The sequence below is a fragment of the Oryctolagus cuniculus genome, chromosome 2 (assembly GCF_964237555.1).
Source record: "Oryctolagus cuniculus chromosome 2, mOryCun1.1, whole genome shotgun sequence".
Classification (NCBI taxonomy): domain Eukaryota; kingdom Metazoa; phylum Chordata; class Mammalia; order Lagomorpha; family Leporidae; genus Oryctolagus; species Oryctolagus cuniculus.
Window position 1 is genome coordinate 99690302 of NC_091433.1, and position 27143 is coordinate 99717444.

The 27143-nt window shown below is 53.1% G+C and overlaps 1 protein-coding gene and 1 pseudogene across 1 annotated transcript in view; both read right to left on the bottom strand.

Annotated features, from left to right (window-relative positions):
- The window catches only part of SH3RF3 (SH3 domain containing ring finger 3), a 334282-nt gene that overhangs the window by 267542 nt on the left and 39597 nt on the right, over positions 1-27143 (bottom strand). The gene's annotated exons all lie outside the window — the stretch shown is intronic.
- On the bottom strand, positions 223-25661 carry LOC138848802 (integrator complex subunit 12 pseudogene; annotated as a pseudogene).

Below are 27143 nucleotides of genomic sequence, written 5' to 3' on the forward strand. Positions count from 1 at the left end.
GGGAAAGCTCCTTGGGGGATGGGGGGAAGTATAACCTGACAGAGATGGTTCTATATTTTTTTTTCCTCTCCAAGAGGTGAGACACAGCAGTAAGGTGTGATGACCATTTCTGTCCTCCTGCTGGGCGGAGCGTGGGAGGGGAGACTGGGGCTCAGGGCTGCACCTGGACACACCTCCCACCATCTCCTTTGGAAGACATTGGAGGCTTTTCTGTGAGGAGCATTTTCCTGGTGGCTGGCAAGGTCCTGGGGTTTGGCGGAGGTCAAGGCAGGTGGAGGTCGAGGCAGGCACAGCGACAGGAGTATCTCCCCAGGGGCCGGAGGCTGGCAGCCAGCTCCAAGTTCCAGTGGGGGAGCAGGTTTTAATCGACACAGAGACCTGAACTCCCCCTCCACTTCCCTCTGCGGGGAGCCTGCAGAGACACAGCTGCCTCCCTCCCTCGGAGAAGTTTCCACGTTTCCAAGCTGAAAAGAGCACTTGTAAACTATTTTCAGTTTCTTCTATTAGACAAGGAAAAGGGTTGCGAGTAATGCCAGCTGCTCCCGGTGCTCCAGAGAAGCACATACTTTGCCCGGTCAACCGCGCCTGCGGCAGCAGCAGCAAGAACACAGGACCCATTTCTGCTGTGCCTGCCGATGTCAATACCCCAGCTGTCGTGCTTTGCTAGAGCAATGGTGTCTTTGGCGTCTCCAAAGGCACACAGACCAGCACCAGGTCAGGTGACCTCGCCAGGGCGCTCTGCCAGGTCGGGACGCCCGTGCCTCTACCCTCTGAGCACAGGCCTGAAGACTGGAGCCCTCAAACACCCTCTCTGTCCTCACCTGCCGTGCCACAGCGAGGTCCTGGGCACTCCAGCCCAAGGCTGAGTAGCAGCCCAATGGATCCAAGGAGATGGCCTGCTCTTCTCTGTTTCTGGACCCAATGGCAAGACCAGCACAGGAGGAGTGGCGGGGGGTTGGCCTTGCAATTAACATGTGCCAGTGTCCCACTGAGCCGTGCCTGGGTTCCATTCCCGGCTCTGGCTCCTCGCTCCAGCTTCCTGCCAATGCAAACTTTGAGAGGCAGCAGGTGATGGCTTAAGTGGTTCCTGACCCACAAGTGGGAGACGAGGTTGAGTTCCCAGCTCCCGGCTCTGGCCTGACCGAGCCCCAGATACTGCAGGTGTTTGGGGAGTAAACACGGCATGGGCAGCTCAGTCTGTCTGCCTCTCTGTCTCTCAAATACAGAAATGAATAAATCCGTGCAGGACTGTGCTAGAGGCAAACAGTGCTGGGAAGAGCCTTGGCTTGGATGGCGGAGTTACAGAGAGTGAGAGACAGAAAGAGAGATCTTTCACTTGCTGGTTCACTCCCCAAATGGCCACAATGGCAGGAGCTGGGCCAGACTAAAGGAAGAAGCCAGGAGCTTCTTCCAGCTCTTTCATGTGTGTAGCAGGGGCCCAAGCACTTGGGCCATTTTCCACTGCTTTCCCAGGCACATTAGCAGGAAGCTGGATCAGAACTGGAGCAGCCTGGAATTGAACCAGCACCCATAGGGATGCTGGTACTGCAGGCAACAGCTTAAGCCACTATGCCACAGTGCTGGTCCCAAGGGTGTTTTGTTTTGTTTTGTTTAAAGATTTATTTGAAAGACAGAGTTACAGAGAGGCAGAGGCAGAAAGAGAGATCTTCCATCCGCTGGTTCACTCCCTGGATGGCCACAATGGCCGGAGATGCACTGATCCAAAGCCAGGAGCCAGGAGCTTCTTTCGGGTCTCCCACGTGGGTGCAGAGGCCCAAGGACTTGGGCCATCTTCCACTGCTTTCCCAAGCCACAGCAGAGAGTTGGATCAGAAGAGGAGCAGCTGAGATTCCAACCGGCGCCCAAATGGGATGCCAGTGCTGCAGACCAGAGCTTTAACCCACTGTGTCACAGTGCCGGTACTGTTTTGTTTTGTTTTGTTTGATTATGAATATTTTTATTAAATTACAGTACATTTAACAATATATGTTCTAGTAATAAGTTTTTACCTTTTGGGTACTATAACATCACACCTGTTTGGACACCCTATTTCTTGAGTTTCTTTCGGGCAGCTTTCTTCTTAACCATCTGCAATCTCTCATGGCATCGAGCTGTGATTCTCGTGAAGCTGGACCTTTGAGGGATGCTGAGGAAGAGCTACTAGATTCTGAAGTGCTTTCACTAGTGGTACTTCCACCAGGGCCTGATGTCCCACTGTTTCCACTCCCACTTACTTGGTTGCTGCTTCCTGGAACTAAACTACTTGGACTGGGAAGACCTACTTTGCTGACATTGTCACAACTAACTGAGTGACTAAGGCCGGTTCTGCCTAAGGTTAGAGGTGGAGGTGGTTTCAGTGGTACAGTGGGTGTTGTACTATTATTGGAACCTATTTTAGAACCTATTCCACCTTTGGAAGATGTTGCCAGACCAGTCAAACCCACAGGCTTCTGGCTGGCTGATGAGGCAGCAGGTTTTCCACTGTTGTTTTGTGTTGTAGAACTCAATTTTGCTGTTGAGGGACCAGTAGAAGATGTTTTGGCTGCAAAAGCTGCCCACCCCGTTAGGCCACTAGTTACCAGAGAGGAAACACCGGTACTAGAAGAATGTCCTGAAATAACCGTGGATGTCTTGACTTCTGTTCTCTTGAATGCCTGGAAAGTTGTCTCTTGCTTGAGTTTACTTTCTGGTTTCTTAACCAACGGATCCTTGACAGCTGGAGCTACGGAAACAAGTGTAGGAGCTGGTTTCTGTGGTGGTTTCTGAGTATTTGAGCCTGCACACAACACAGGCCAGTCCCATCTCCACAGCAAAATCATCAGCACTGGTCCCTTCAAAACTGGAAAGAAAGGTCAGCCATAGCTAAATCCTCGCTGGTTGGACAGTGATGGGAGCGGACCGTGTCCCGGATTCCTCTAGTCTAGGTTTCTTTGGAGTATCACCTCCTTCAGTAACATCTGATTTTATTTTATCAGCAGGTCTCCTTTCAGCTTCCTTCTTCACCTTTTCAGCTGTCAGGATGGTGCCATTATTACTGCCTGAAGGATGATGTTTTGGGCTCTTGCTTAACAGAAATAGCTTTTGTGCTTGAAATTTTGGGTGGCTCCACATCCTTTTGAGATGGACGGTAACTCGCATCAACACCCCCACCCCGAGCCGAGGACTCATCAAGTAGCGCTTTCAGTTTCTCAGCAGAATCTTTACTCTTCGAATGTAAGGAACCTGGTGCTTTCAAAAACACAGGGTCAAGTTCCAAGTGCACAGTAGCAGCCATTGCAAACACCGCTCCGCCCCGGGCTCCCCTGTTTTGTTTTTAAATAACAGGAATTCTAGTCGATTTTTCAAACTCAAAGTTAGGATGACAATGGCAACGTGATGTCTTTGTGAATAAAGTCTTGCAAAGACAAAGAAGCGCTCAGCAGTGTAAGGAAGGAGTTCTGGGGACAGCAGAGTGTAGCCAAAGTCCTTGATAAATCAGGCTTTCAAGGTGGGCCAGTGTATGGGGAACAGGCAGCAGACTCCCAGGGCCACAGGCAGCACAGGCAGCCAAGTGGCTCCTGCATTTCTGTCCAGTTCTAACACGCGGTGTCTATAAGCTGGAAAAATACACAGTCACAGGTTCAGTAAAAACGGGACGGAACTCTGGCCTGATGGTTTGCAAGTTGTTGCAGAAGCTAGTTTAGCAGGCTTAGTACAACACTAGTGACTTCTGGCGGTGCCTTCTCCGCCCCAGCTGTTCCTGGACCCTCACAAATACGCCCCAGGGAAAGCGCTCACCTCCAAGTCTTCCCCGGGCTCCTTTATTAGGAGAAAAGCAGATGGGACGCATCCGCACGGGTCTGCACAGGGCTCTCTAGTGCGGTCCCAAAGCCCTGATGCAAACACAAGCTTTTCTTCTTTTCATTCTTACTCAATTTGTTCAAAAGAAAGAGAAACATGTTCCCATCCACCGGTTCACTCCCCAAATGCCGTCAATGGCCAGGCGGGACTACAACCAGATCCAGGAGCCAGATCTAGAACCAGATCCAGGAGCCCGAACTCAATCCGGGGTTCTCAGGTATGTGACAGGCACCGAATTCCATCACGAGTTACCTTCCAGGAGGTGCATTAGCAGGGAGCTGGAACTGGGAGCAGAGGCAGGGCTCCGCCCCAGGCATTCGAACGTGGGACATGGGTATCTCGACTACTAGGCCAAACCCTCACTCCCTGTGCACTCTCTTTTAATTCACTCGTGGGCGGGGCAGGGCAGGGCATCTGTGTGCTTCAGCAGCTGTTGGAAATGTTAAACACCAACGAATTTCTACATGAAGGCCTGCATACATTTTTTTTCTCAAAACTGAGCTTGCATGGCGTGGCCCAGCGGGTGGTGAAGAACAGACACCCTGAAGCCTCGCTCCCTGGGTAGGGTCTGAGTGCTGTGTGACCTCACAAAGTCCTTGGGCCTCTCTGAGTCTCCTCTCCAGATGCGCCATCAGCACTGTATGAGCTCATCTGTGCCAATGCTAAAAAGAAAGTCTCATTTGCAGCTAGCACGCCACTTATCTTCATTTCTGCAGGGCAAAGCAGAAGTGTTGGTAATGACATTTTCAAACAGCAGGAAAATCACTGAAGGAGCATTTCAAGGACGCTGAGACGGGGCCAGCCCTCTTGTGAAGCTAGAATCACCCTGGGGATGTAAAACACAGGCTGCGACCCTGGTCAATCACCAAACAGGCCTCTCAGAGGCGGCGGGGGGAGGGAAGCTGCCCAGAGAACGCTACGGCATGTGCTCAGGGCAGTCTGGGCCAGGCCACTGCTGGACACACGCCGGCAGGGAGCCAGCGCGAGCCGGGGCCGGGGAGAAGGAGCAACAAAGCAGCAGGCGGTGCCCACGCTGAAGGGTGCATGGCCCCTCCAGGGACACAGGGACACCCTGAAACGGCAGCACTTGGTGGCCCCATGTCTCCACCAAGGTACGGGGGAAAAATCACCAAATTAGCAATGTGCCCAGTTAAGCCCCTCGAATCAGCAGGAAACCAGGTTGCACTGTGTTTGTCTAAAATCCCCCCACTCAACACCCCAGAAGGTGTCTTGCCCCGCCCCGCCCCCACGGGGCCACCCCCCAGCGAATTAAGGACAAGCAGGAGTGGCCCCCGCTGCCCTGTTCCAGGCTGCAGCCCGGCCTCTCTGCCATGCCCGGCTCGGTGAGGTCTGCCCCCAACACATTCACTACTTGGGTAAATACCATGTCTTATTAGGTTTATTCTGTTCATTTGCCTCTTCAGGTCAAGGATTTTTTTTTAAAGATTTATTTATTTATTTATTTGAAGGCACAGTCACAGAGAGACAGAGAGGGGTCTTCCATCTGCTGGTTCACTCCCCAGACGGCCACAACTGCTGGAGCCGCACTGATCCAAAGCCAGGAGCCAGGAGCTTCTTCTGAGTCTCCCACATGGGTGCAGGGACCCAAGGACTTGGGCCATCTTCCATTGCTCTCCCAGGCCACAGCAGAGAGCTGGATCAGAAGTGGAGCAGCCGGGACTCGAACCAGCGCCCATATGGGATGCCAGCACTGCAGGCGGTGGCTTTACCCACTATGCTACAGCACCGCGCCCCCCCCCCCAGGTCAAGAATGTAAGATGAGTTTTTATCTAGGTTCCCAAAGAAAACACAGGCGTCTCCACTCTTCTCGATGCCCTTACAGCAGAATCTTTCATTATTTTAAAAACATGGCCACTCACTGAGTTTCTCTCACATGGGGTTTTACTCACACGGACTGAGAAGGAACCATTTACCTGGTAACACGTCCCTGCCAAATTCGTCTTCCACCTGGGCAATATTTGGGAGAATCAGCACCCTTCAAATTTCAGCAGGAGAGGAAGGCTGGCAGTCAGGGAAATCACAGCAGATGCAGTGCAAACCCCCAGCGGGTCAGCGCATCTCACCATCCCGAGGCGGGACTCGGGACGAGGACATGCACAAACAGGAAGTGGGCCCCCTATTTCAATCAGGTTCCTTGGAGCTACAACACGGTATACCCACAGGCACCCACAATTCTTCTCATATTTTCCAAATGGAAGTAAATGGCGAACTTACAGATTTTCTGACTCTGCTGTAGGACAAGGCCATTGCCGCCTGGGGACTGCCTCAGTGACAATCATCAACTCTGCTCTTTTTCCTGGACAGCCCAACTGCCTCCCCGGGCTTGGCAAATGCCTTCTTGAACAGGACACAGCTCCCGCAAGCCTCTGCAGTACAGACTGGGCAGGAAATCCTGGGAGGAAGCTGCTTCCACACAGCAGCAGGAAGGGGCCTGCCCGTGGGGGCAGGGGCTGGAGGGGACCTGCTCACTCTCCAGGGATGCTCATGGGGCACACACACCCAGGGGCGGGCAGAAGCGAGCAGATAACCTAGGAAGGAGTGTCCTGACGCCGAGCAGCGGTTTAGCTTAGTTTAGTCCTGCCAGGACTCAGAACACAGCCTTTAGCTAGGGAGGGTTGGGGACCAGCGCTCCCCCTAGGCACCTGTCGCTGGGCACAGCCCAGTTCCACCTGCTTTCACTGTCTGAAAACCCACCTTTCTGTGTCTCACTCAACTAACTGGGAGACCCCGGCCTCTGTGCCATCGATGTCTGCTCTGACCAACAGGGATCTGAATGTGCTCATTTGCAGTTCAGGCCGGGGTGGGGGGTTGGGGGAGAAAGTTTAAAATTAGTTTAACCCATCCCAAAACTCCCTGAACTTCCAGAGGGGAGGGAGGTGGAATTCAGACCACCCTGGAAAGAGATGTCACCGTCAGCAGTAGCTGGAAGCCAGAGACGGTGCATGAAGGCTCAGGAAACCGTCAACCACATGGGCGCCAGCACCACACTCTGCACAGTGATCCGCTGGACAGCACCCAGGCCAGACCGCACACCCTGCCGCTTAACCCAAGGACTGTGCGTCCGTTATACCAAGGAGAAGGGGCTCCCCCCACCTGGTGCGTGTGGGGGTTCAGCTCTGGGATTCCAGAGCCTGCATTCCTCGTCACAGTGTGTCACGGTGGCACCCATGGGACAGCACAGGGCCTGATGGGGCTTTGGGTGGGAAATCTAACCTCTGCAGCCTTTCTGCACCCAAATGCAAAGGATCTGAGTGATTTCTGCCCCGCAGAGCAGCCATAAGGGTCAGGCACTGCATGGGGAGCGGGGGACTACACCAGTGCACGGGGCGTCTTCACAGCCTGCACATTAGCAGGTCAGAGTGAGCAGACGGGTAGGACAGAAGGAAATGCACTTTTCGGTTTCTTTCTTTATGTAAGTTGAGACTGGGTTGTAAAGAGCTGGCAAAGTCGACAAACTGACTTGGAAATACGTGTCACAACGGTCACGTGTGAGGATGATGTCTTAGCCTTTTCTGTCGCTATAACTGAATGCCACAGCGTGGGAGATTCAACAGAAGGCAGATCTATTGAGCTCATGGATCTGGAGGCTGGAGCGTCCACTGCACGGCGCCGGTGTCAGCTCAGCACCGGGCAGGGCTTCAGGGTGCACTGTAGCACGCCACAGCATCATAGCGTGAGACGAGTAAGGTGCCAACTCAGGCCTCTCCTTCCACTTCCCACGTAGCAGCTACCGCCAATACAGGGGCTCCTGCCTCTGGACCCGATCTAACCCTAATCACCTCCCAGAGGCCTCGCCACCAGGCATCATTAGCATATAACTTTAGGGACCGGTCCCAATACATGAAACTGGAGGATCCATCCAAGCCACAGCAGACAGTGTGCTCTGACACCTGCTAGGAGACCCCCAAAAGCAATTCTGTGGTGGCACAAACGTTCATGTCAAAAATGTTCTGAAATTACTCATTTTACGAAATGCGAGATTCAAATGCTGTAATGAATATAATCTTATGTTTTAACACTCGCAATGAAACAAACTAGACATCAGAAGCAGACACCCCTAGAAATGCAGATATCTAATTTGATGTAGCAATTTTTTTCATCTTCATATAGGAAAAGTGGGAATCACTTAAGAGAATCAGTTTATAGTCAGAGATAAAGCAGACGATAGATATCAAGGACATGGCCACACCAGCCTGGCCTCAAAGTTCCAGAATCTAACTGGGGCCAGGGCTGGTCCACTCATTCTCCCTCTCATCACCGGCCCATCCAACAACTATTTCTCATGCAAACTGACTGTGTGAGATGACAACATTGTGTGGACATCTTAGGTGTCTCTTCCTTCCCTAACAGGTTAGGAGTTCACCTGTTTTTGTTGTTGCTGCTGCTGTTGTTCGTCCCTTTAATTATTCAAGCTTGGAGCATATAAAAGTTTATCACCCAGGGAAATTTTTCAAGTCCCTGAGCAAGAGGTACACGTGCTGAGCTGGGCTGCGGTCACTGTCCTGTACAGCCATGATAACATGACTGCAGGAAGACTTACAAGGAAAACCAGAGACAGCGAGAACTTAATTCCACCAGGATGGGAGAACAACGCAGAGTGGTAGGAGTGAGAGCAGAGACTGAAAGAAACACAGCACGAAGGCTGAGGGCCCTGGGCGAGGATGGAGATCCCACACCTGTTCCCCCAGCTGCAGGAAAAGAGGAAGTGGCAGAGAGTGGCCTGGAGGGGGGCCCTGCAGGCTGGGTGCGGACTGCGGATTTCCTGCGCTCAGCAACAGTGTCTCTGGAGGTCCGTAAGCCAGAGGGGAAGGCGAAAGAGCAACTTCCAATGAAGAGAAATGTGGAGAAGAGGAGAAGGGAAATGCCGGTCTTTTGTGCTGTTGGGGTGTGTGTGTGTGTGTGTGTGTGTGTGTGTATGTGACTCTTCACACACAACTGCACACAGCTAAAGGCCACATGGCAGTCTGGACTGGATCCTGGAGCAGCAAAAGGACCCGAGCAGAAATAGTCTGTAATTTAGTTAACAGCAGGCAGCGATGTTAACTGCTCAGGTCTGACACATGTACCATGGTGATGCAGGACGCTAGCACTAGGGCCGATGGGGGAATGGGTATAGGGGAATGCTCTGTGATATTTTTTCAACCTTTCCATAAATCCAAAGTTATTCCAAAACAACAGCTTTATTTGAAAAAAAAAAAAATCTAACAGGCCAGTCTGATACTGCACACCATGAGCTGCAAGGGCCCGTGGCTCCATCTCTCCCTCCCAGCTATCTCAGCCTGCCATGCCGACTCAGCTCACCACCCCATCCCGGGACTTTGTCAAGAAGGGAAAAACAGGGAGGTAAGTCCGATTAGAAATTTATCCACCCGAGAAACCTGCTCCGAGTACACACAACACACAAGGGGAACCCACTGACATGTCCCACTGTAGCGCCCTCAACATGGCCCCGCCCCTTCCAACCCAGCTTGGCCTGAACTCTGGGGTCCATGTGACTGCACCGTCAGCTGACTGGGCCAGGGACAAAGTCACCTGACCCCAGAAGAGCCCATTCATTGGCTGGCTAATGGCCACACCTGGTTTGAAATCATTCCCTAGGCCAATCAGATTGGCCCTCTGGGGAACTCGGATGAGGACACAAGGCAAGAGGATCATCCATTAACATACTCTGCCAAAGCGGGTAAGGAGGCTGTGCTGGAGCAGAGAAAAGAGAGGCTGAGAGCAGAAGAGAAACACAAGCCCAGGCAGGGAGCAGAGGATGGTCGGTCAGGGGCAGGACAACAGGAGTAGGAAGCTGACAGCTGGCACAGGGTCCACGTGACAAGGAGGCCAGAGAAAACCCAGATGTCCTTCCCAAGACAGTGCCTGGGTCCCCGTGCAGGGGAAACCTTCCAACAAGCTCCCACCACTTGAGGGAATTCGAATTTGCAACGGAAAGAGCCTTTACAAAACACCTTTGGGCCGGAGTGCCCGCTTTAACAGCCTGACTCCTTTCCTGGGGGTGTTTTTTATTCCTCCTGCAGGGAACACAGCTAGGGGAAGACACAGCAGGGTGCAGTCACCAACAGGGCCTTGGGCAGGCAGAGCTCTCAGCCCCTCCCCGCCCCCTGGCCTCTGGGACTCTGCCTCTGCGTCCTGGAACAGGAGAAGCCTGGACTTGCTCCCAGCAGCCCCCAAAGTCTACAGACCGCCTTTCTTTACGATCTCCTCTTACTCCTTGGCCATCATCCCCAGAATGAGAAGATAAAAAGGGCTGCCTGTCAGAACAGGAAGTGGGGACTAATTCTGATTGTCTCAGTTTCCACACAGCTGCGAGATATATATTTCCCGGTCAGACACACAGAACATCCTACTGCTTCCTCCCAGCTGTCTCGGCATCTCACAGCCCCTTCTGAAGCTCGGTCACAGCATGTGAATCCCAGTGTGTGCAGACTCTTTTTCTGGTTCAAAAAAAAAAAAAAAAAAAATACACACACACAGTACTGTTAGAATCTAAAAGAAAAAAGATTCTTTCCTCCTAAACCTGCACACACACACACACACACACACACACAACTTCAGTATCTCACACTGGAGACGTGGTCCCTAACCACTTTCTCAGGAGGCTTCCATGAAGTCATTATTTAACTCACTTATTAATTCAGTGAATATGGACACAGTCCTTTCACTGTAACACAATTATTTTGCTCATTAAACATTTTGTGCTGCCAGGGACACCTATGGAATCTAATAAGCAGTTTCCAGAACTACATATCATGCCAATTAAAAATGTTAATTAGACTACGTGAGTAGTGCAAGAAACTTAACACAGTCTGTGCAGTGGCAGGGGTGGGAGGAGGTAGACTGGACCCATGCATCCGCCGACAGCCCTGCCTCACTCCCACTCCGGGACTCTACAAATTGGAATAGACGGTGCCAACTTTTTTTTTTAAAGATTTATTTATTTATTTGAGAGGCAGAGTTACAGGGAGAGGGGGAGACACAGAGAGAGAGGTCTTCCATCTGCTGATTCACTCCCCAAATGGCCGCAGCTGAGCCAATCTGAAGCCAGGAGCCAGGAGCTTCCTGGGGGTCTCCCACGCAGGTGCAGGGGCCCAAGGAGTTGGGCCATCTTCTACTGCTTTCCCAGGCCACGGCAGAGAGCTGGATTGGAAGAGAAGCAGCCGGGACGAGAACCAGCACCCATATGGGATGCTGGCGCTGCAGGCGGAGGTTAACGCACTACGTCGCAGCACCAGTCCCAAGGGCACCCATTCAAAAGTTCTAGAAACTATAGCAATGGAGAAGGTTAAAATCTGACAACTATGTTCCAGCGAAGCTACAGGAAATGGCTTTGCAAAGTCCGAAACACACATGGAAGGAGTCTACTTGGTAGGGTCGTGCTGGTGTCTTTCCCCACCCAGGGAAAGACAACCTGCAAGCCTGCAGTAGAGCAGCGCACACCGGCCAGACCCAGTTAAGATCAAGTGTTTCTGGGTGTCACGGCACCTTACACCTTGCAGAGGAAGCCCGACTCGAGCAATCAGAAGAGATGTCCGTCTTTAGGTCTTCTGGTTGTCCTATTATGTCAGCTGAGTCTGAAGACAAGAAAGGCAACCAAATGGGACCCCTCTGCTAGGAACTTGCAGTTCTGAAGTGAGGATCCACCTGGAGGCAGGAGCATGCGTTAAACACACACACACTCCTGCTTACTCTTGATTTAGCAGCGAAAGTCCACCTCAAGGGAAGGGAATGGACTAAACAGACCTGCACGCCATCAGGCAGAGAGCCAGAATAAACCCGAATCGCCCTAACAGACCTGACACGCCTCACCTCTGAAACACGCAGGGGATCAAGCTGAAGGGGACCCAGTCACTTTCCTCCGGTGTATCTGCCCGGAGCTCTAGGAAGACTTTCTCCATCCCTGTACCACACAAGCAGGGTCTCCACGTGGTCAGACAGCCATCACCGCCATCACCTACAGACAAAAACAGGCCATGCACACGGTGTCCCTTCTACTGGGGGAATCTACTCCACTGCTCTTCGTCTGCCTTCCCTCAAAGCACCTCCATCAGGCCCCTGCTGAAATAACCTTTTGTTTAACTGGCTTCCTCCTCGGTGCCCCTTTCTAGTTCATGGACCGCCACAAATCGCCACGTCTGCTCTCCCCCTGCTAACTGCATGCTAGTTCTCACCCTGAGTTCTCAGTATTTGGTGCCAGGCAAAGAGCCAACCCCAAGACACGCAGGCTGAGTGAGGGAGCTGCTGCAGGCTGCGAACCACTCGGGCCCCGTGTGCAGGTGGGGGCGTCCCATGAATATGAGGCACTGAAGATGATCTGGCCTCTTGTCTGCTTGCCTCTGATTTGCTTCCATGGTTGCAACCAGATAAATAAAGTATGACCAGAAAAGTTTCAAAGACTCCTGGGTGGTAGGAGTGGGAATTGGCATTTATCCAATAGATAATTAAGATACAAAACTAAAAGCCCTGTTTTACAAAAACAGTACTACTGGCATTACAGATAAAGCTGGTAGATGAGTTGTGTCAGGCTTCCGACTGTGCCTCTATGAACCCTGTAGATCATGCTGCTTCAAACTACTCCAGGTTTATGTCCACTTTACCTGGAAAACGACCTTAGGCAAGGAAACCCAAAGGGTGCCGTTTTACTGATCTTTGGACATCTTCAAAAACAAAATCTCTGCTCAAATCTAACTATACGGATCACCAAAGCAATAGCATAAGATTTGGAATTCACTGGTCATGCAGCCGGGCACAGTCACAGGACCAGCCCTGTAGGGGGAGCTTCGGCTCATCCCTTGGGTAAACGAACAAGTGTATGTACAAACCATCTGTGCCATCATTATGCTTCCTGGTTAAACAACTGCCAAGATGCTGGACTCACCCTCGAGGGTGCCTAATTTGGGCAGCATTTGCCTTCCAGTAAGCTCCCATTCTGTGTCTCCACCCAGAGACTTCACCAAGATAAAAGCCATGCAAAAGCTCACAGTGCCCAAAGGAGAAGGCGTGAAATGCAAGTGGGTGGTGATGCAACAGGGCAGCACCATGGCCCAAGGCACTGGCTGACCTCACGACTCACTCTGGAAAGCACGGACCCGATTCCCGGTCCAGACTGTGAGCAGGCGCCAGGCTTCCACAGGATATACCCTGCAGGGCCACCACGGGCGTGCATTGCTTTGTGCCATCTCCAAATAAAGTCAAGGCCCAGATATCTGCAAGGATTGGCTCCAAGACTTCCCATGGATACCAACACCTGAGGATGCCCAAGTCCCTTACACAGCACGGTGTCTGCATAACACCTAAGGAAATGTGCGTGCTATGTAAATACTTGTTACATCGTAAAGTTTAGCGAATAATGACAAGAAAAAAGTCAGTACACGCTCAACAGCGTGGTCTATTTTTGGTGTGTGATTAGCTGAATCTGCGGATGCAGAACCCACAGACACAGAGCACCGACTGCATTTTAAACATGGGTTTTGGTCGCCAGACTCAAATAAAAGCTATTCAAGGAAGCCTGAACATAATTGGACAATATATTATTTGGAAAGAGGTCTAAACCACTCTCTAAATACACCATTTTTAGACAACTGGGAGGAACGTCCCCATTAGATGACGTCAGTGTCGGAGGAGCCCAAACAAAAGACAACCCAAAGTCTGTCGAGAGAGGCAGAGAGAAGATGCCCACCCACTGCACCTGCTGGTACTACAGGACGCCTCTTCACATCTGCCCTCCACACGGCGGGACAAAGCTCCCCACGCTTCCTCCCAGCTGCCACCTCAATGCAGGCCCCGTCTGGGAAAGAGCACTGTCTTCCAGATTCACTGCATTTATTAATCATTCCTCTGCCTATTCCTAATCAAACAAGCGAGGAGGCTCCTGTGGTCTCCACGTGAACACTGCCGTCACTCAAGGGAATTGCAGCCTCCCTGTGACGGGTCCCAAGGCCAAGGCCTGGATCCCAGGACCACCTGCTGCCCTGGCTGGGCCTCCCCACAGCAGCACGAACCTGGCCCACAGCCTGGCCTCTGAGCTCAGGCTCCACCCACACCCCAGCGACGAGGTGCGAATTCTTGCTACCGACTGCAAGGAGACATTGGGAAGGAAAAGGTGACAGGACTAGAGGTAGCCAGCACTCTCAGCAGTACGTGGGACACGTCCCCACATGCTTGTTCTTTCCCCGGCTCTGGCCCAAACGAGGCAATCTGATCTCCCTCTCTGACAGGTCTCCCTGTCACAGGTAACTCCATCTCCATCTCACTCCTGGAGGAGCGAAAGACGCCCAGTGCCCACTTCAGAGACTCCACAATGTCCAGGAGCCTCTGAGGGCAGCTTCTGCCCTACGGCACCACCCTGCTGTGCCAAGAGCACCTAGAAATACGTGGGGAGGGGCCAGCGCTGGGCGGATCCGGTAAAGCCACTGCCGGCAGTGCCGGCATCCCATATGGACACCGGTTCAAGTCCCGGTTGCTCCTCTTCTGATCCAGCTCTCTGCTGTGGCCTAGGAAAGCAGCGGAAGATGGCCCAAGTGCTTGAGCCCCTGCACCCACGTGGGAGACCCAAAGGAATCCTGGCTCCTGGCTTCGGATTGGCACAGCTCCAGCCACCGCGGTCAATTGGGGAGTGAACCAGTGGATGGAAGACCTTTCTCTCTCTCTCTGCCTCTCCCTCTGTGTGTAACTCTGACTTTCAAACAAATAAATAAATCTTTTTTTAAAAAAAATACACATGAGGAGGCGGCAGGAGCTGCCCAGTAGAGTGTACAGCCTCACTGGCCGCTGCTGTTACCAGTCGCACTGCGCAGGGCCCGCGGCCGGAAGCAGAGGTCTGCTCTACAGGGCTAGGCAGTGTCCTGTGAAAGATTCCGCAGTCCTCGTGAGAATGTTCCATGGGAAGCAGCACAGTGCAAGAGCCGAGCCTGAATATCCCAGGATGACAGTGGTTCCCAGCCCTACTGTGAAGCCTTCGGTCAGGGCCTAACCTGAGATCAGAGCAAAATGCACCTGGGACCAAGGCGCGTGCAGCTGCCTCGGGTTCTCCAAAGAGCAACTCCTTCCCACACGAGGTCCTGTCACAGGCCTTCAGTGACATCCACCAGCTGAAGACTATTTTTTAAATATTTTATTTATTTATTTATTTGCGGCAGAGCTAGAGAGGTTGGGGCTGATTAAATACATCACTGGGGTGGTCAGGTAAAGCTAACGGGGGATTCACCTTATCTGGGATAACACAGTTGGGAGGGTGGGAGGGAGGAAGATGACACAACTGCAGGGTGTTCTGCCCTCATAACACCAACAGCATAGCAGTCTGCTCTCCCAAAAAAGCATCGGCAATGTTTCGCAGTTCTTTCACGGCCACAGGAGACGAAGGGCACCACAGAGAGGGGGAAGGACAATGGAGCGGGTTCTGTCTGACGGGCTCGCTCACACTGAATCCCAGAGCCCCAGCACAGGGACCCTGGACAAGCGGCTGCATCCCACAGACACGTCTGAACTGGCGTGACCAGAACTGCCTGCTGGCCCTCAGCAGGCCTTCCAGACAGCTCGGGGCCACTTCCTAGAACTGCGGAATGGGGGCTGGTGCTGTGGCACAATGGGTTAAAGTCACCGCTTGCAGTACCGGCAGCCCATGTAGGTGCTGGTTCAAGTCCCGGCTGCTCCTCTTCCGATCCAGCTCTCTGCTGTGACCTGGGAAAGCAGTAGAAGATGACCCAAGTGCTTGGGCCCCTGTCCCCACGTGGGAGACCCGGAAGAAGCTCCTGGATCCTGGCTTTGGATCAGCGCAGCTTTGGCCGTTGCAGCCATCTGGGGAGTGAACCAGCGGATGGAAGACCTCTCTCTCTCTCCCTCTCTATAATTCTGTCTTTCAAATAAATAAAATAAATCTTAAAAAGAGGAAAAAAAAAAAGGTGCATCCTTACAAGACACGGACAGAATGTCTTCACCCCGAGAAGAGGGTGCCAGCCCCTGCCTCTGCTCCCCTTCCTGAGTGAGGACAGAGCCCGCCCCGTGAGCCTCTGGAAGGCGTTACCCAGGTGATCACTCTCCCGAAGGCCCAGACTGAACACGCCTGAGAGCTGCAGGAAATGTCTCAGAGGCAGCTCCGCACAGAGCCCGGCTGCGAGAAGGAAACGGCCCTGCGGGACCGGGGCTCTCACACACTTTGCTGTCCCGCCGCGGGCACACGTGTCCTCCCGGGCAGTCCCTCTGAGCCCGAGAGCCCGTGTCCCTGGGAAAGAGACAGGCAGAAGCAAGGCATGGGGCAGGGGGATATCGCTCTCAGTGGGGAGAGCAGTTCCAGTCACTACACACCTGATTCTCTCCCAGCACGCACTGTGACCAGGAGCAAATCGCACGACTGTGTATGAAGATGTCTAAGGCTTTGAATTCTTTTTTTTAAAGACTTACTTATTTATTTGAAAGTCAGAGTTACACAGAGAGAGAAGGAGAGGCAGAGAGAGAGAGGGAGAGGTTTTCCACCTGCTAGTTCACTCCCCAATTGGCCACAACGGCCGGAGCTGCACCAATCCGAAGCCAAGAGCCAGGAGCTTCTTCCAGGTCTCCCACGCGGGTGCAGGGACCCAAACACTTGGGCCATCCTCCACTGCTTTGCCAGGGCATAGCAGAGAGCTGGATCGGAAGAAGAGCAGCCGGGACTTGAACCAGCGCCCATATGGGATGCCGGCACTGCAGGCAGTGGCTTAACCTGCTACACCACAGTGCCAGCACCAGGCTTTGCATTCTTACCAGACTAGACACAAGACACGGATAGGACACTGCCCCACAGGGATCTTGGCAAAGGTCAGGGCGAGTGTGTACTACCACAATGCTACCCATGGATGTCAAAACTTTTGGCACAAACATAAACTTCTCTTCTTATTTCATTCTCCACAAAGTTTTTGGAGCCCGTGTGTGCATGTTCAAAAACGGTCTGAGCTGCTCAACTCTGTGGCTTACTCAGAGAAAGAAAGTCAAACAGCAAGTCGACTCCACAAAACCAGGACTCCCATGAACCAAACCAGGACTCAGACCACCACCCCCGCTCAACCCCCTGGGCTCCTGACAGGGCAGCTCTGGCACACTCCGCACAGAGGTGCCCCCCCACCCCCACCCCCCGCCAGGCTCAGTGCTCTTGGGAAGCACGTGTGTTCGTCTGTGTGCCTCTGAGCACCCAGCGCCAGGCGCCACCATGCAGGCAAGGGCTCTGTAGCTCATCAGTCCCCTGGGAACTGAACAGGGTGACCCAAGAGCACCTTCTGAGGGGAAGAACACACTTCCTCTGATTCGCTGGAAATCCCAGCCTGGGCAACTGTCAGCTTCCTCAGGGACTGGCTGGCTGCACCACATGAAGCCCAGTGCCTGGCACACAGTTGGTGCCCAACACGTGTGTGTTTAATGGATAGAAGACTGCTGCAGACTTGGAACCGGATGAGCCCTAAGACAACAGCACCCACACATCTGCCGGTAAGGAAGTCAGAGCCAGCGGTGGGACAGGTGCACATAACACGTGACACTCAGATGCCTTACATCCTAAGGAGACTCGTAAACACATGTGAACTGCAGTTTCTGGAAAACGTTTCTGGCCCGAATGCCATGGTTATCAAAACTGACACAGCTGCGGGCTCTGGGAAGACAAAGGAGCACAGGACAAGATGTTTCCTTCATTATCAGCTAACAGCAAGGTCCTTCCTTAAAGAAATCCACATACTTTTGCAGCTTAAATAAAAAGCTGCACAAAGGCAGGCTATATTCAAATATATTGCCCGTCTCCACTAAAGGTACGCAGAGCATTCTACTCGCCAAAGTTATGGTGGTTTGTTTAGCACAAGCTGAAGATAATTCTGTGTCTTCAAGTGGGGACCCCTTTTCTGGGGTGGGAAACGGGCAGCCCACATGTCCTGTAAGAACCAAGAAATCATTTGGTCTGGCCCTGTCAAGGCAAACAAAGGCAGAACTCAAAGTTCAGTAACTCCAAACCAGGCTATTTTTAGGTTGATAATCTGTATGGCCCACAAACGATGCTGTAAATTCTCAGGTGCCAGTGCTGTGGTGTAGCAGGTAAAGCCTCTGCCTACGATACCAGATTCCCATACTGGCGCTGGTTCAAGTCCCAGCTGCTCCCCTTCCCATCCAGAAGCAGAGAATGGCCCAAGGGCTTGGGTCCCTGCACCCATGTGGGAGACCCAGATGAAGCTCCTGACTCCTGGCTTCAGCCTGGCCCAGCCCTGGCCATTGTGGCCACCTGGGGAGTGAATCAGCAGATGGAAGATCTGTGTGTGTGTGTGTATGTGTGTGTGTGTAACTCTGACTTTCAAATAAATAAATAAGTCTTCATAAATAAATAAATATCCACATGACCCTGGGCAGAAAAAAGGTTCCCCTTAGAGGATGCAGAAAACAGATCACGAGAGAAATGGGCGTGCAGCAGAGGCAAAACACTCCCTGCAGCCTCCTCTCCTACCACAGAGCAGCCTGTCCACCTCCGGGGGCTGGCTGAGCTCCTCTCCATCATGCCCGCATTGCCACCATCGCAGCACAGAGCAAGGGCACCTTTCCAGGATGTTTTGCGTGCCTCACAAAACCAATGTATGGCACCACTTTCTCAGCCAAAAGCAGCACGTCTCCCTCCCCATAAGTCCAAGAACACGCCAAGTGAGCGCAGATTCTTGGAGACAGCCCAGCACGGTTTGTCCCAGAGCTGGCGTTTTAACTGCAAAGAAAGTCAAACTAGGAATCATTTGATTGTGCATTTGCAGAGACCCTGGGTCCTATAGTGAACTAATCTATTAGCAAGGCTGCTCCATAGAAAACACTGGCTCCTCCGAGGGCTGCTGCAGCGGCAGCTCCTGGTGCCGCCCCTCAGCCCTCAGTGACAAGGGAGAGTCCTTGCAGGCAAATATATCATGGGCCGCCTCTTCCCTGGGCTGCACACCACAGGTGGCAGTTCCAAGGCTGCTGAGTCCTTAGAAGGTAAGGAATCTGGATCTGGCTGGGGCATCCTGGAGACAGCGACAGAGCGCCCAGCAGCACACAGCGGCACCATCGTCTGTGTCCAAAGACCACTTTCACTGCGAAAGTGGAAAACACAGTTGCCCCCCGGGGAAGACAGACACACACGGTCTGGTGAAGAAGGTCGTAAGAAAGGCTTACGATGCCAGGAGGCTCCACAACAAACGCAAGGGACGGGGGCTTGCTTCTGAGCCCTGCGGTTTGCAGTCCAAGTGGCTGCCCATCCCTGGCTGGACAGCACAACACCCAGCGTCACAGGACACAGACTCGGCTCTCCTCAGCAGCACGTGAGGCTCAAATCAGGCCAAAGCCCTCCCAGGCGGCCAGACCCAACCCGCACCACGCTGACAGCTTTATTCATCAATTACAGACTGAACGCGGAGGTCTGGAAATGATTCTGTCTCTCGGAGGCTGACCAGGGGAAATGTAAAGGTGAGATGGGATTTTCCAGGGCAGAGCACGTGTCTCCCCAGGCCCATCTCCCAGCCCCGGGAACAGCACCCAGCCGTCAACCAAGGGCCCAAGAGGAGCCGTTCCTCTGACATCGCTCGCCTGCCTGCAGGAGGCAGCCTCTTCATCCTGCCCCACTCTTCCCTCCTTCCCCACGGGGAGCACGAGATACACAACTGACACCACACGCACAGCACAGGGGTCTACTTATAAGTTTCCAAATGGGTGGTATCTTCAGTGATTTGGTTTTCTTAAAGACTTACTTATTATTTATTTGAAAGAGTTACAGAGAGGGGAACGGTGGCGGGGAGGGGAGACTCTTTTACCCTCTGATTCACTCCCCAAGCAGCCACAACAGCCAGGCCAAAGCCGGAAGCCAGGAACTTCTTCCAGGTCTCCCACGGGGCTGGAAGCCCAAGCACTCCGGCCCTCTTCCATTGCTTCTCCCAGACCATAAGCAGGGAGCTGGATCAGAAGTGGAGCAGCCGGGACACGAACCAGCGCCCACCCAAGTTGCTAATGTCTCAGGCGCTGACTTCACCCACTACGCCACAATGCCAGCCCCCACTGATTCGTTGTAAAAGCCACATCTAAACAGCGGGACTTAGAGTTGGGCCTCAGAGAATTGCGATGACCAGGATAAGCATGGATTTGGGACACTACTACCACCTCGGCCAGATCACGCTGACTGACGGCATGAGCAATGTGACAGTCTGAGACCCTCGTGAGCCTGTCTGCATGCACCTGGACCAACTGTCCCAGGGCACCCTCCCCCCAGCCACCGCCACCTGAGGCATCAGACCCCAGCACAGTCCACACCCCAGATGTCAGCAGGAGACAGAGTCAGGGGACCCCTCTTCTTTCTGTCAAGAGCCTGTCTCCCAAGCCCAGGAACTGAACCGGTGTTGGCAAGGCTCTTGCAGTCACCCTGTTTCCCCACTCACCTCACTCCTCACTGCTGCACCCCAGACGAGAGCTGCACTGCACTGAGATTGCCCACGGCAGAGGCAGCACCCGTGAGAACAACATCACCTCTGCACAGTCAGACTCGCCAGCAGAGGGACGACGGGTAGGTTAGATCTCTCCAGAGGGCTCCCAACTGGTGACCGGGTGATGCAGTGTTTGCAAATCAGTCTTGGCTGTGGCTGGACTCCCTGAAGGCAGATACTTACAGCCTAACAAGAGGCGCTCGAAGCGTCTTCCGAAGCCCACGCTATCTGGGAGAGCCACATGATTCTCTTTAGTAAGTCCTACAGAAACTGCCCAGAACTGGCTCTATTCCAGTCACGGCTTGGAGGGCTCCCCTTGTGCTATACGCTCACCTATTTAATAAATGCCTCTTTGCTCAATGTGACAGCTCCTTGGATCCGCTTGCTGTGAGGGAAGCTTAGAGCCAAGAGGAGGACTCAGATGCTGAGTGACACAGAGGAGCAACAGTGTACTGGGGAGGTTCAAAGTAAGACAGGAGAGTAAACACGATGAAAACAGCCAGCTCTCCTAGCTCAGCACTGTGGCCACCTGCATTCAGCTGTTGTTTGTGTTGTTGAAACGAATCAGGGAGGCTGCGTAACTCGTGCCTCTGCAGGCTCAAGGGCTGCATCTGGTGGTGGCCTCATTGCCAGAGGAGTTGCAAGGAGGCACAAGGTACCACATGCGAGAGAAGAGAGTGCAGGGGCCGGCACTGTGGCACAGTAAGTAAAGCCGCCGCCTGCAGTGCTGGCATCTCATACGGGCGCCGATTTGAATCCCGGCTGCTCCACTCCCGATCCAGCTCTCTGCTATGGCCTGGAAAAGCAGCAGAAGATGGCCCAAGTCCGTGAGACCCTGCAGCTGCATGGGAGACCTAGAAGAAGCTCCTGGCTTTGGATCAGCACAGCTCTGGCCGTTGCAGCCATTTGGGGAGTGAACCAGCGGATGGAAGACCTCTCTCTCTCTCTCTCTCTCTCTGCCTCTACCTCTCTGTAACTCTGCCTTTCAGATAAATAAATGAATTTGAGAGAGAGAGAGAGAGAGAGAGAGAGAGAGAGAGAGGATAGTGCTACAGCCACTAGGGATTCTCCACATCTAACCATATCACCCTCATGACCATATCTAATCCCAAGCACCCCCAGAGGCCCTAGCCCTAAACACTATAGTTGGATTAAGGTTCTACCCTTTTATTGTCCCCCAATGGGGATTCACTCTCCACATGTGAACTCCTGGGGGACACACTCACGCCTCAGCACTGGTCAGGCTACACCCCTGCAAGCCTCCCCCGCTGTTCTCCAGTGAAATATGGCCGGAGTGCTGGCTTTCACTGCAGTCATGTTCTGGCTGCAAATGCAGACACCGTCTTATTCTCACGGCTCCACCACGTACATCTCCTGCCCTGTGATTGCTCCTAAGCAGCTACATAACGTGGTAGCCGTGTGGTGGCCTAAGAATGGCCCCCCCCTTTTAAATGTGGGCTGCACTGGTTCTGGAAACAACAGAACAAAATCCCATGTGCCAGGAACCACAGCAGAAAAAGAATTCTTAAGAACTACTTAAGCTACTAATTCAACACCCAGTTCCCACTGCCCTCCATGGTTTGTCCCCAGGAAGCTGACAAGTTGTCTGCACTGTACTTTTTATTTATTTATTTTAAATATAAATAAATTTAAAATTTAAATATAAATTTATTTGAAATAAATAATAAAAAGTTGTCTGCACTGTACTTTTTATTTATTTATTTATTTGAAATATAAATAAATTTAAAATTTAAATATAAATTTATTTGAAATAAAAAAGTCAGAGTTACACACAGAGGAAGGAGAGGCAGAGAGAAAGAGAGAGAGATCTTCCATCTGCTGGTTCACTCCCCAGATGGCCAAAATGGCTAGAAGCTGCACTGATCCAAAGCCAGGAGCTTCTTCTGGGTCTCCCTCATGGGTGCAGGAGCCCAAGGACTTGATCCATCTTCCACTGCTTTCCCAGGCCATAGCAGAGAGCTGGACAGGAAGTGGAGCAGCTGGGACTTGAACCGGTGCCCATATGGGATGCCAGCACTGCAGGCAGTGGCTTTACCAGCTACACCACAACACCAGCCCCTGCATTGTACTTTTTTTTTTTTTTTGACAGGCAGAGTGGACAGTGAGAGAGAGAGACAGAGAGAAAGGTCTTCCTTTGCCGTTGGTTCACCCTCCAAAGGCCGCCGCGGCCGGCGCACCGCGCTGATCCAATGGCAGGAGCCAGGAGCCAGGTGCTTTTCCTGGTCTCCCATGGGGTGCAGGGCCCAAGCACGTGGGCCATCCTCCACTGCACTCCCTGGCCACAGCAGAGAGCTGGCCTGGAAGAGGGGCAACCGGGACAGAATCCGGCGCCCCAACCGGGACTAGAACCCGGTGTGCCGGCGCCGCAAGGCAGAGGATTAGCCTAGTGAGCCGCGGCGCCGGCCCTGCATTGTACTTTTAATACTGCTCCAGCTACCTGGCTTGCTGGAGGCCGGATGCAGCATTTTCCACAAGGGCAGATGGACAGAAGCCCTGAGTTGCATGTATAAACACAGTTCTTTTTTTTTTTTAAGAGAAAGTCCTAGAAATAATTTATAACTAAAAATATAATCTTCTACAAGTCATGTTTGGGGGGACTCACAGTTTTATATTTAAGTATGATTTTATACCTCTAGCTTTTCAAGTATGAAAATCTGAAATCCAAAATGCACCAAGGGGCCTGCAGTGCCAGCATCCCATACGGGCGCCGGTTCTAGTCCCGGCTGCCCCACTTCTGAGCCAGCTCTCTGCTATGGCCTGGGAAAGCAGTAGAAGATGGCCGAAGCCCTTGGGCCCCTGCACCCGTGTGGGAGACCTGGAAGAAGCTCCTGGCTCCTGGCTTCAGATTGGCCCAGCTCCAGCCATTGCGGCCAACTGGGGAGTGAACCAGCAGATGGAAGACCCCCCGCCCCGTTTGTCTCTCCTTCTCTCTGTGTGTAATTCTTTCAAATAAATAAATCTTTTTTAAAAATGCACCCAAATCCCAAAGTTTCTGAGAACTGACATGGTGCCCCAGGTGGAAGATTCCACACCTGATCTCCTGTGCTGAGTCACAGCCAAAACCCAGACGCCCTCAAAATACTGCGTGAAATCACCATCAGTCTAGGCAAACACGGTGCCCAGGAAATCTTCTAAAAGTTCACGGAAAACGCAGATTTACAAACTACACGTGGACTTCAGAACTTTTTACACCAAAATAAAATCATCATTTAAAATTTTATTTCATGTGCGAAAGGAAGAGAGACAGAAACAGACAGACAGAGCTCCCATCCACCAGTTCTCTCTCCAAATGCAAGCAACAGCCAGGGCTGGGAACCCAACCCAGATCTCCCACACCCCTGAGCCATCACCTGCTGCCTCTCAGGGTGCAGAGAGGAGCCAGGAGCTGAACCCGAGCACTCTGACTATGGGATGCAGCTGTCCCAAGCAACACCTTAACCCTACGCCAAGTACTCTGCCTGTTCGTCTTTAAATTCTACTTTTCCACAAACTTTCTGATCTCCCCTTTATGTGAAACATAAACAAATTTCGCGTTGGCAATTGAGCCTCATCCCCATGCATATACATTCCAGAATCAGAAACATTCCTGGTCCCAAGCATTCCAGTTAGGGGCGATCAGCCCGCGCCATTACACAGTGGCTGAATGCTGCAGCCCACAGCACTGACCCGCAAGATGCAGGCATCCATCCGCACTGCTTGCAGAAGACCTGGCCGTCTCCTCTTTATGTCTGCTCCCTTGACTCTCTCTGCTCAGGACCTCCCTTTACTGCCTCGCTGGCGTGTTCTCGCAGTGCTTCCTTGGACTAAGGTTGTCCTGACAGTGTTTTCTCGCCGTCTGCTGTGACACAGCCCAACAACAGAGGGAGAAGGGCTGTGACAGCGGCCTCAGCATCACAGAAAAGGTGCCTCTCCTTCCACCTTGGAACTCAGGGCACAGACGCCACAGACGGAGGTGCTCTGCGCTGGCCCGTTCCCAAGCTTGGCCCCTGCAGCTGCTCCGGGCTCTGAAAGGCACCCAAGTTCACGGGGCAGCCCGCAAGGCCAACTGTCCACACAGTGGGCAGGCAATCAGGGCAAAAGGGACACTGAATGACCCACAGTAGGGCACAAAGAGGAGCGGGCAGGGAGACAGAGCCACAGTCGGATTCTGAACATAAACTGGAACTGCACTATTTAGGTAGCACAGTCACGCGCAGACACCCAGCCCGGCACACGTGCACGTCTCAGCTGAGCCCACACATCCTGAAATGTGCCAGAATAAACTTGCTGATCACGCCCAAGTGAACCTAAGAAAAGACAGACTCCGTGAAGACAGCAAAAGGCCTCCCTGTCCCATGGAGTCTCTAGGCCACAGCAGACCTGCCATGCCGGCCCCGAGGTTGCTCTTCACCCAGGTGGCCAGGAGGTGGACGGGCCACTGAAAGGCGGGTCATCAGGGCAGAGCCCCAGTGACGGAGTCCTGGTGGCTTCATAAGAGGCCACACAGAGACACAGACACGGTGCTCCCTGACTCCTGCCATCTTAGGATGCCCCATGCCACCTCGGGACCCTGCCAGCAAGGAGGCCAGCACCAGAGCACGAACCCACGGGGCTCGCCCGATCTTGGGCTGTGAACCTCCAGAAATGCTAGCTAACAAACCTTTCCTCTTTAAGCTAATTGTCTCAGGTATTTTGTTTTTCTTTTTTATTATTCTTATTTGAAAAGCAAAGAGAGAGGGAGAGAGAGATCTTCCATCCACTGGTTCACTCCCCAAATGGCCACAACTGCCAGGACTGGCCAGACCAAAGCCAGGAGCCAGGAGCTTCCACTGGGTCTCCCACGTGGGTGCAGGGGCCCAAGGACTTGGGCCATCCTCCACTTCCTCCCAGGCACAACAGCAGGGAGCTGGATCAGAAGCGGAGCAGCTGTGACTTGAACCAGCGTCCCTATGGGATGCCGATGCCCCAAGTACAGCTTTATCCACTATGCCACAACTCCGGCCCCCTGGTAGTTTGTTACAGTAACAAAAAGCTAACGGGTGTCCCACCACTCAAATACCGCCTTTGCTTCTTCAGCTGCCCTGCTGGGCCACGCACTCCATGCTGGCTCCTCTGTGGGACAGGACGTAGGCAGTGTACAGAGGAGCTATGCAGCCCCTCGCCTGGGGTTCCCCAGGAGGAAACCAAACCTCGGCACTGGTGGGAAGAACCCCCGTGGGTTCGTGCTCTGGTGCTGGCCTCCTTGCTGGCAGGGTCCCGAGGTGGCATGGGGCATCCTAAGATGGCAGGAGTCAGGGAGCACCGTGTCTGTGTCTCTGTGTGGCCTCTTATGAAGCCACCAGGACTCCGTCACTAGGGCTTTGCCCTGATGACCCGCCTTTCAGTGGCCTGTCCACCTCCTGGCCACCTGGGTGGAAGGGCAACCTTGGGGCCGGCATGGCAGGTCTGCTGTGGTTAGCTCCATCTTCTCCGTTCTTACGGCGACTATAACCGGCTCAGCCCCAAGCTGATGACCTGGAGTTCGGCCGCCCTCACCAGCAGCGACTCGAGAACACCCAGGAACAACCAGCAGGAGGGAGAAGCGAGCATCCGTCAGGGCCCCCTGCCAACAGGGACGGAAAGGATTCGGGGAACAGCGTGACCAACGGGCTTCGGAAAGAAAAACAGCAACTGCCCTGTTGTGTTTCTCTGCAACCGTTCCGTGGTGCTGTCTGTCTTGAAAGGAGCTTGCAGGGCAAGTCAGGAACGGGGAGGAAAGTTCGACCTGGCCGCTCACAGCCCGGTCCGGCAGCCAGCTCTGACCAGCTCTGACCAGCTCAGACCAGCGCCGACCAGCTTGCCAGCTGACTGTCAAAGCCGACAGGCTCTGCGAGCCAGCTGTAACGATCCCACAGTGACCCTTGGAAACCGGCAGGCCCTACGAACGAGGGCCTCTCTCCTTCCCCTCCCGGGAACCCCTTGAAGCCTCGTCTGACACACCCCTGCAGCAGAGTCCGCAAGAGGGGCCTGAATGAGCAGAAAAGACAGCCAGGAAGCAGCAGACAGCTACAAGACACACACAGCGGGGCACGGCAGCCATCCCAGCCAAGACGGCTCCCCCAAGGATTGTACACCGACGCGATTGTCCCCAGACACCCCTTAGCAGCACAGGCAGAATCAGAGACCCTGTGGAGGCCACGGAGGGCAGGGGGAACATCCAGGGGGAAATCGCCCCAATGGCGAAGCTGCAGCCGGCTCCGCCCGCCCGTCGCACCGCTCGCATTCCTTCATTCATACTTCTGCCAACCACAAATAGTTGGTAAGAGACCAGAGGGAGCATGGAAAACACATGTCCGGGGAGGGCGGCGGAGCGGTGAGCGATGCTTTGTCCTTACTCAGAGCCGCCCACTGTGCCCAGGGCGGGCAGTCGGAGAACTTCAAGCTCAAGAACTGGTCTTCAGCAAATCTGAGTAACGTCACTCACCACCTCGTGTCTTCCAACACGGCGTCACTGTGTGTGAGCGTGTGTGAGCGTGTGTGAGCGTGTGTGTGTGTGTGAGTGTGTGTGTATATGTGTGTGAATGTGTGTGTATGAGTGTGAGTGTGTGTATGAGTGTGTATATGTGTATGAGTGCGTGTATGTGCATGTGAGTATGTGTTTGTGTGTGTATGAGTGTGTGTGAGTGTATGTGTATATGAGTGTGAATGTGTGTATGAGTGTGTGTGTGTGTGAATGTGTGTGTATGAGTGTGAGTGCATGTGTGTATGAGTGTGCATGTGTATCTGTATAAGTGTATGAGTGTGTGCATGAGTGTGTGTATGTGCATGTGAGTGTATGAGTGTGTGTGTATGTGTGTATAA